The sequence below is a fragment of the Manacus candei genome, unplaced genomic scaffold (genome assembly GCF_025592945.1).
Source record: "Manacus candei isolate 608988 ecotype Guabito, Panama unplaced genomic scaffold, ASM2559294v1 h1tg000027l, whole genome shotgun sequence".
In the NCBI taxonomy this organism is placed as follows: domain Eukaryota; kingdom Metazoa; phylum Chordata; class Aves; order Passeriformes; family Pipridae; genus Manacus; species Manacus candei.
This window is the reverse complement of record NW_026138075.1, coordinates 3,743,421-3,753,642: the sequence shown is the minus strand read 5'-3', so window position 1 is coordinate 3,753,642 and position 10,222 is coordinate 3,743,421. Positions and strand designations below refer to the sequence as shown.

The window sequence follows — 10,222 nt, the reverse complement described above, 5'->3', positions numbered from 1 at the left end:
GTGCAGCATGCAGATTCTTTATTGTACAGGATTCAAGCTGCAGTCTCTGCTGAACCACCCGGCCTCCTTAGCACTTAAAGATGAACTGCAAATCAATTATGAAAATAGAGTTTAGTCCATATTTATGGGCTGAATGTCCCTACTAGCCAGGCTCTAGGGGACATTCAGAACAGAAATACATTTCAGCTGTTCCTTTAAATAATTAGTTTTCCTCTGTGAAATCCTCCTGATAAAGCTTGGTTCCCTGCAGATACGTCTGAATACATCATTCTCTGGTACCACAAGTAAAACGAACCACAGAGTAATACTAGTGGTACTTAAATGTCTTCTGTTCATGAAAAGTGTGATCAGGAAATGCAGTTTCCCTGTGGAAAGGAAGGCACACACCATCTCTATTGGATGATTTTACTCATCATTCTGGGAGGCTATTCTCAAAAGCCATTTGGGCATTATTCACTGTTTATATTTCTTTTCCAGATAAACTTAACAATATAAACAAGATGCTCTCCTTCAAAATCACTTCAGAACTATTTGCCAATCTCTCTTTTAGAGTAAAGAGGTGATCAAATTAGGCAAGTTCTGGATATGTTATCAGAAATAGAAATTTACCAGCCACAAGGTCAAGGAATAGTATAGCTGCATCACCACAGTGTTATTTGTCCTTGCCAGGAAAGCCGTTCTCAAACAACGCCTCTTCCTATTAGGGTTATTAAGGTTCATATTTACGAATGAAGACAGAAGCAAAGGAATTAATTTTCGTAGCATTTTCCTGTTTCTTTTGCTGCTGGAACTGCATAAAGCACATTCAAACACCAGTTTCAAAGGCTTTGTCAGTCACTCTCTCCTCCTAATCCAAAGGTCCAGCTGGGGACATTCTCACAGAACAAAACATGCCAGGAAGGAGGGGAAGGAGATGATGGTGAATGTAGCGCAAAAGAAATGCTTGTTTCAGAATTGAAGAAAAGGAAAACAGATTAAGAAATAGAAATGGAAAAATCTTGGAGAACACTTCTGAGAAGTCTTACACACTAGGCTAGAAGAAAGCTCTTCCATAGGAGGAAAGAGTGAGACAGGTGTACTGCTAGGGAAATTGTTTAAAACTGATGTGATGGAAGAAAATAACTTAAAACCCCATTCAAAGCCTTAATTAACTTAAGAGAGTTTAAAATAGTCCTTCAGGTTGTGTTAGGAAGAGGTGCACTGCATGGAAGGTGCCACAGTTTTAGCTTCATTCTTCATCCAGACCAGGGATGTGGCTGGAGTGTGCAGAGGTAGAAAACCTAAAGCAGAGGGATGAAGTAGGGAAGAAGGGGACCAAAAGTCCCTGGACCACATTGTTTTTCAGAGTCAGAGGTGTTGCTGCTGTAGACACCTGTCATAGGAACTGGGTAGTCTTACCACATCCCTCAGGTTAGACTAAGCCTTATCATTGGAAGAGTCTTGTTGCTTCTCCCCCTACAATACCAGAGGATATTAAGAACAACAAATTACAAATGGAAAGTAACATAAGCCCAGTATTTTAGTAAACAAACTCTTTTTCTTTTCACTTGAATAATTTGGATGTCAGCTCAGTTACAGAAACTAATTGGATCCTTAAATCTGTTGTAGTTCAAAGTAAAAAATGAGAAAATAGGGAAAAACTGAAAAGCAAGTCCAGAGTCGAACAGTTATCAAGGGTCACAGGACAGAAGAAATTTCTACTGCCAGTCAGTTTTCCCTTACAGTCATCTTTCATGAACAAAGCAAATCCCACTGACTTAACTGAGTTTTTATATGTTCTCAGAGTTATGCAGTTGTACCTGTTTGTCCATAAGACAACAGCATTTCCTGACTCAAGGGCCTTTAGTCCACCTTATTGAAAGCCATCCACAAGCTTCATAAAGTCATTGTGATAACCCCAATATTAGATTGGTTCATAACTCTACAGGACTCTGAGGGACGCTTGGATTTATATTCTGTGCCCTAACTGTAAGATCTCTATCCAATATTTTGAGATTATTAGAGGATTTTCATAAGGGAAAACATGCGTTTGGCAAAATCACAATGAAAATTATCCTTTTGCCTTCATTCAAGGGTACTTTTCATATAAATTAGCTTGCAGCAAAATCTAAGAAAAAAAAATAGAGAAAAATACTCTTTGAATACTTTTCTTCCAAGTTTTGATTAAAAAAAAATAAAAGGGAGTGGAAACAAATTACAATCAATATGCTTCATTTTCTACTGCAGAAAGGAAAATAACTCTGCTAAGAGTCTATGTATAACCTTAAGCAATACCAGATGTGGTACAGAGAGAAGGATTAACTAGTACTCACAGTTTGGAATTGCTTTCAATACAGCTAAGAACAGGTAAATTTGATAAGTGAAAGTGTTACGCCGGAAGAAACCAGCTAATGAAGCAGAGTCACACCTGTTAAAAACCTGTTAAAAACAACACAGGGCTCATGCAATTTGTAAAGCATGGAATGGCAATTCTGAATATGAGAAATATAGAGGCTATTTTCTTTTTTTTTTTTTTTCTCAGTTTTATCCTAGCAAAAGGGAAGTTTAATACAATTCTCTGAGTATATGACATAGTCACTTCCCTTTTCAGCCCAGTCAGACCAAGTGTGTGCTGTTTTGTAAGCCACCCGTTTTCTAGGCAGGATCCAGAGGGCTGGGCCTACAAACTCCACATGGTGTGAAAAGCAGGGAGAAGGCACCTACTGCAACCAGGCTCCCTAAGGGATTTCTACCATCTACAATATCCCTTTTTGGATAGGCATTGTGAGAGCTCACCTGAAGTCTTGCTGCATTCCTGTGGTGTCCAAGTGGCCTAGAAGTCAGAAGACAGAGCATCTGCAGGCACTTCGGAGGTTCTTTAAAGTGTTTTGGTTGTTGAGGATTTTTTAGTTTTCTTCTTTTCACATTATGCTATCTGAAAACTGTTGCTGTGTTATGGTTATAATTTTTTTTGGAGACTGTTCACATGAGATTTTATATTCAGATGAACGGGGAAGTGCTACTGCAGTGCAAATACTAAACTACAGACCCTATTATGGTGCATCATTTACATGTCATGCAGTGGCCCTTAATTCTTACCTCAGGTGAAAATCAGCTCAGATAGTGCTTAACAGATCCTTCAGACTTGTTTGAAACACAGGTTATCATAAAAATAAATAGCCATGTAAATCTCCTGTACCAAGGTATACAGAGAGGTGAGGGACAACTGTCTAAATTCTAGTGTGTTTCATCCAGACAAAATAAAACAGCAACAACAACCAACCAACCAACCAAACAAACAAAAAATCAACCTCTTCCCTTAAATAGCAAACTTCTCTGGACAAACTTTCCCCTTTTCACTAGTTCTAGATTGTGTTATGAATGCTACAAAAGCAGACTCCAGGGAACGATCCTTCACAGAAAGGCAGACAGAATAAATGAGGTAAGGTTTCTGCCAGCTGTAATTTTTCTGATCTCTGATCTGTGCAGTATATTCTAAAAAAGCCAAAAATATCTACATATTCTCAGAGGATAGGTCAGATCTAGATGGAAGGCCGAGAAAACTCCACAAATTTCAACTTTAGAGCTGGCCAAGATAAGGAAGCTTGAGCTTATTAGTGCTCCAGCTTTAACATTCAATTTCTGTAAAGCCCCTGTCTGCAGCCTTCTCATCTTTTCTCCTGTCCCATCCTGTGTGAACCACTGCACACTTCCTCTGTTTTTAACAAACAGTAACCAGGCTCAGGAAAACCTCTAACAGCTGGGCATGGGAAATAATGTGAAACTGCATAATAATGCAAAATTAGAGTAACTCAAATATGGCTAGAGAACAGGTTATAAAACTTGCTATAGGACTTCCACAGGACAGTAGTCAGTGAACATGTCTGTTCCAGTCCCAGACTTTATTCAACCTTATTGGTAGCATAGCTTCAGAGAGCTGCACCAAGTGTGGACTTGGCTGTACATGCAAAGTCTTTTAAAGGCTCCTCTCATTTTTCCTCTGTAATTTAAAAAATGCACCCCAGTGCATTTTAATATTGTTGCAGTAGGTCAGCAGCCCAGCAAAACACATGGAATCCCACTAAATGTAATGAATTGGAGTCATCATTCCCTACATATATATTTGTGACAGGCCTGTATTTGTGTGGTCCTGCTTCTAGTCAGAGGAAAGTAGTAAATAATTCCTGTGTATTCACATAACTTCACCACTGCCAGAACTTGTTTACCCATTTACCACTCTCAGTATGTTATGTAGACTGTATTTCTTTCAAAAGGTTCATTTTCTGTCTTCTACCTCACATGTACATTTGAGAAGTGATTATTCTGAATCATAACACTGAAGATGTTATCATCTCCCACTTCTCCATGGTTTTATTTAAAGAAATTTGGAGATCTTTATAGAGGAAATGATATCTAAATGGTATTCAAGATATTCAGTCTGAATCTTGTGGTCCTCATTCAATCTTTATCCTGGCAGAGCTGTTACTGAGGTCAATGGGCTTATAGCCTGAATAAAGATTAAAAGCTGTGAGATGGAGCCCAGTGGGTAAAATTATTAGAGATGGACAAATTAGTTTGGATAGACTAGCACTGAAACAAAATATGTGCTCAAATCCTAGACTGAGCTGAAGCCAGTCCTTTACATTTAGCTGTGGGTATAACTGTTGTGAATATTCATATTCACAGCTTGGGTCCCTTCATCCTGGCCTCTAGAATGTGTGTACTGCTACAGCCATCCTTTCTCCCTGACACGGTGGCCCCATAGCAGGAGAAGGCTTCCTCCCTACAGGAGTTCAGCTCAGCAGACAGGCAGTTCTAGGACATGGACAAGGCAGCTCTTACTGCAGGATCTTGGGCTGGACTTCTCCCTGTAAAAATGTTATTTTGGAGAGCCCTAAAAAACCCAACTGTCTGGATTTCTGCTAAACAGTGACCCAAGTATACCTCTCATTTTGCTGCTTCTGGTCTTTTGCTCCTTTCCTCTGCTCACACAGCTCTGCCATGCTCCAAGAGATGCCACTTCCAAGGCCCTCTCAGGAGATCCATCCATGCCTCTGCAGCTTGCTGCCTGAGGCAGAAAATTTACTTTCTTCTGGGTCAGGGTAAGGCAGAGCCAGGGCACAGGAGAGTTGTGGTAAAGTATCACCAGCTTGCGCCAATGTGAGGTGTCAAGAGCTTTTTACTGGCTAAAACAGCACATGCAGACTGCTTTGTGCTTGTCATTTGTCTATTTAAAGGACTTAAGCTATAATGGAAGGTCGAACTCTAAAACCTTTATTCATATACTCACCTTTTCACCCAGAAGTGGAGGTGAGATGGCAAAGTGCTTCTGCTGACAGCAGCCCATGCATGACAGCCAGATTTCTTCACAAAAAACTTCAAAGTTCAGATGAAGTCTGGTTACTGGGAAAAGTCTAGCTGTATTTTATGACCAAAAATGTTCAGACAGACCATAGAGAAAGCATCAGACCTGTGAATATTTAGAAAATCAGAATACACCATGGTCTGACTTTTGCATTTTTGCTGAAAGTTAGACTACTTTTTGTCTGTGGGCTCTATAGGTAGAAAAAAGATAGCATGGTACTACTTTTCATGCTCTTCTGGAAGATCATTTATGTAATTCCTAGCTGGAAAACTTCGTTTAAAAGTCTGATTTTGTTGTTGAGTAACTGGAAAACATTCATTAATATTTTTGACTGGAAAACATTCATTAATATTTTTGAAGATACCGGAGACAAGTACTATAAATTTGATTTTCAGATATTATGGATCTTTGGTGATAAAATTTAAAAATAAATAATGAAGCATCTCTTCCAGATTATTTAAACTGCAAAGGCAAATGTACCTGCTATATATTAAAACTGCCAGGCACCTAAGCATTACAGTGGATTTTTAATGTGTTTCATCAAAACACTTAAAGGCACTTTTTAAAATATATGACCCACTAAATAAAAAAACACAGGACGTAATCTTCAAGGCACACTGATTAATGCAAAATTGACTTGAGCAAATGCAGCTTATGGCCATAGTCCAGAAAGCTCTCTTGGTGCTAAAGAGTTTCATACAATAGTTTTCCATTTTCAAAATCACATCAATTTTTACTTACAACATTTTGAACAGGTACAGCAACTTTCAATCAACTGTCCAGCAATAATTTAAAATCTCTTACCATTAAATTGTAAAAGTTTGAGTCATGGGAAGAGGACAATGCTGTAAAGAACTGATTTCCTGACTGTCACCAACCCAGAGCTGTCAACTGCTGTGCAGTATTGCCTGTGCGGAGATAGAGATGGAGTAGACCAAATTACTCATGGTGAATAAGTTATGTGACTAATTTTTCTCTTTCTTTTTTTTTTCCTGTGTTTCTGATTTCTTCAGATATCTTCTTGACAGATAGTCTCAAAATATTTATGGCAGTAAACCTCAGAGTAGGATTTGTGTGGAAATACCCATGTGTCAACAGACGCTGAATGAATATATTACAGTGATCAAATCATATGAAAGGCTCTCTGACTTGCCTATGAAGCAGCACCTTGGGGAATATCTCTGTAACTCTTTCCTGTCATTATTTCCTGTATTAATACTTGAATGCTGGCAATTAATAGCAGACACTCGACTGCCAGGTATAACACAAGCAATTAAAAACACTGCCTTTCTACCAAGAAAGATTTAAATTGAAAAAAACTTAGCCAGCATACAAATATCAGGAAAATACAGTTAAATATTTCCTGAATAATGCCTTCATGCAATAGGACAGTCACAATCTATGCACTCTGTGGCTGGTGCTGGGGCTTCAGCCTCAGCAGTGAAATCACCAGCATTTCTGCAGGCATGAGGCAAGGTGGGGCTCAGCCAGGAGTGACAATTTGCTTCTGCTTTCCACTTGGGAAGGAGAAAATCAGGAGAAATTAACTGAAAATAGAAAAATATTGCGCCTGCTCTGTGTTTTGGCTGCAGTACTTTGTGATGATATTGGTGCAAGCTCTTCACAGAAACAATGTTTTTCTGCTTGCAAAGACAGCAAAAAAGTCATTCATCGTGTACACTACTCCTGGTACTCTTTGAAGGGGCCTTAAAATGGTAGAGGACTTTGAAGCGCAATTTTTCTCTACACCTAATCTCATGTTCTTCCTTGCCTTCGGAAGAAGTAGGAGACTGATGAAGACATCCCTTTCACAGTTCCTAAGAGGTCACGGAGACCTGCTGGTAGAAAATGGAGATAGGCAACATGGAGGTGTTATTTGAGACACCTCACCCATAAATGGATCAAAAAGCATTAAAGCTCTAATGAAAGCATTCACCACAATGAAAAACAGGAAATGAAAAGAGAAGTAAAGAGAATAAAAGTTCAGACAAAGTTTTTAGGGTTCCAGCATCAATATTCTTTTATAAGACAAAGAAATTTTAGTCGTTTTTTATGAAGAGGAAAGCCTGTTTTATTGACTGATGAAAGCTTTATGATAGCTCTATGATCTAAATTGTTCCTAAACTTCTCCCTTCAGAGAGATGGCAGCCTGGGGAACTCACAGCCTCAAAGGCTAACATCATAGCCACCACCAGCCGTCTGAAAGAGGGATCATGGGCATAAGTGTGGCTGTGCACCTGTACCAAATACATAGCATGGGAAAAGATATGGGCAGTGTGATGTTCAGCAGAACCTTTGCCAAACAGGAATGATCTTCCACTTGGTAATGGGATTTCTGCAAGGCTGCCGTAGGGCTTGGTCCTACAGCAGTCTGTTTACCGTGCAAGGAAAGAAACTTGTGTTTTTCTCATATTTTCTGTGTGAGGAAGGATGGACAAGCTGGAGACAGGGCAGATGAACCCTTCTAAGACGAGATCTGCAAAAGGGCTTAAAAATCATAGAATCATAGAATATCCTGAATTGGAAGGGACCCACAATGGATTAGCAAAATCCAACTCTTGGTCCTACACAGGACCAATAATCACATCATGCCTCAGAGCATTGTCCAAACACTTCCTGAACTTAACCAGGCTTGCTGCTGTAACCAGGCTTGCTGCCTCATAAGGCGTCCCCTCAAGGCCCTTCACCATCTTCATAGGCTTTCTTTGGACACTCTATAATTGCTTTATATCTTTCATATCCCACTCAAAACTGCACACAGAGGTGAGGCTGCCTCAGTGCAGAGCAGAGCAGGACAATCCCCTCCCTCGACTGGCTGGTGATGCTTTGCCTGATGCCCCCCAGGACACAGTTGTCCCTCCTGGCTGCCAGGGCACTGCTGACTTACATTTAACTTGCCATTGACCAGGATCCCCAGGTCTTTTTCTATGGCACTGCTTTCCAGCATCTCATTCCCCAGTATGTACATATATCCAGGGCTTTCCCATACCAGGTGCAGAATCCAGTGCTTGTCATAAACTTCATCAGACTGGTGATTGTCCAGCCCTCTAATTTGTCAAAGTTTCTCTGCAGGGTCTCCCTGCCTTCAAGGGAGTCTCCTCCCGATTTAGCATCATCTACAAACTTACTTAGTATCCCTTCCAGTCCTGAGTCCAAGTAATTTATGAAGGTGTTGAATAGCACAGGGCCCAAGATGGAGCCCTGTGGAACCACAGCAGTGACAGGTCACCAGTCTGATGTTACCCCAGTCACTATTAGCCTCTGTGCTTGACCCATGAGCCAATTGCTCACCCACCACATGATGTGTTTATCCAGCTGTGTATGGACATTTTGTCCAGAAGGATCCTGTGAGAGAGAGTAACAAAAGCTTTACAGAAATCCAAAAGATTGCATGAACTGCTTCCCTTGATCAGCTAGGTGGGTTACCTTGTCATAAAAGGAAATCAGGTTTGACAAGCGGGACTTTCCACTCATGAAGCTAGCTGTGACCAAGGACTGTGATTGTCTGTCAGGTATTTTTCAATACCTCCTAGAATAATCTTCTCTATAATTTTAGCAGTCACTGAAATGAGACTGCAGTTACCAGGGTGAACCCTCTTGCTCTTCTAGAAACAGATAACACTCTCCACGACCAAAGCAACATATATGCAGTTGGGGCTAATCAGAGCCATTGTCTTGTGAAATACAGTTTGTGGCTATTTAAGCAATTTCCAGAATGTCTACTTTAAAACTGATGGAAATATATCATATGCAAGCAACACGTATGCTGGGATTGTAGCAGCCTACTGAGTTCCCATATATGGGGACCAGGAAAGCTTTAAAACCTAAACTTTAAATCTGTAATGAAAGATTGCCCTCACTAGGTCAGGTCTTTCAAAAAACATGCAGTAAGGACATTTTCTACTTCACAGTGATTCACAGTTGCCTTTGGGGATCACTGAAATAAACTGGAAGGACAATTCCACACATCATAGCCCAAGTAGTGGGTGGGAACCAAGGGTCAGTCATCCCATCAAAACCCCTTTCTCAGCTGTGCTGGATCACAAGAGCTGAACACTGGAGTTGACACAGCAGCAATAAAGCTCCTCTTTGCACACAACGTGTGGTTTAGATCCCCTCGCTACCCCAGTAAATGAACAATTCCAAGCAAATGACATGGAGGCTCCTACATGCCTTCAGAAAATGAGTGGGAGAGAGAAGATAGAAATGATATATTTTTCAGAATTTTTCCACTAGTAAGTCTCCAGTCTGTGGGAAATCATTAGGATGTTTTCTATGTATATGTGGTATGAGAATGAACACATCTTTCCTCACAATGAAAAGTTATTGCTTTTTGGTATTATCATAGTAATAGATTGTCCTCCAATTTACCCCAGTAGTGTAAACTTTTCTTCTGCTGATTTGTGGATTCTTCTGGGTTTTGCACTTATGAAAAACTGGTAATGTTATGCATATTCTGTTCATTATTTTATACAGGGAGGTTAATGAGTGTGTGCAACATGATAACTATGGCAGAGGATCTCTGTGGGCTGTTGCCAGCTCAAACACCAGTTGATCCAGACCAAATAAAGTTGTTCTGTAGCATCTTGAAATATATGATGTACTTATTAAAAAAAAAAAAAAAAGATAAATTTCCCTGCAGAAGGGGTATGAGATTTCTGGGAGCCATCAAGCTGATGCCTGAAGCACAGCACAGAGGAAGACTGACAACTTCAGGGCAACAGAGCATTTGGCTCTGAGGATTCAGCCACTGAGGGATAGTGCTTGCCTTCTCCATCTCAACCAAGCAGGATAGTGGCGGGCTTATGCTGCAAAAATAGGTCAGGTCTGCCTTTCTGCCTCTCTGCTGTGCATGCACAGAAGCAGCCTCTTTGCACT

The 10,222-nt window shown here is 40.3% G+C and overlaps 1 protein-coding gene across 1 annotated transcript in view; it reads right to left on the bottom strand.

Moving 5' to 3' along the window:
• Window positions 1-5,248: 5,248 nt before the first annotated feature.
• The window catches only part of CEP120 (centrosomal protein 120), a 64,278-nt gene continuing 59,304 nt past the window's right edge, over window positions 5,249-10,222 (bottom strand). Inside the window, exons 20-21 of the transcript XR_007904781.1 lie at window positions 6,149-6,252; window positions 5,249-5,449 (exon numbers count right to left, since the gene is read on the bottom strand). The gene's annotated coding sequence lies outside the window, so the exon portion shown is untranslated. The remainder of the gene's footprint in view (window positions 5,450-6,148; window positions 6,253-10,222) is intronic.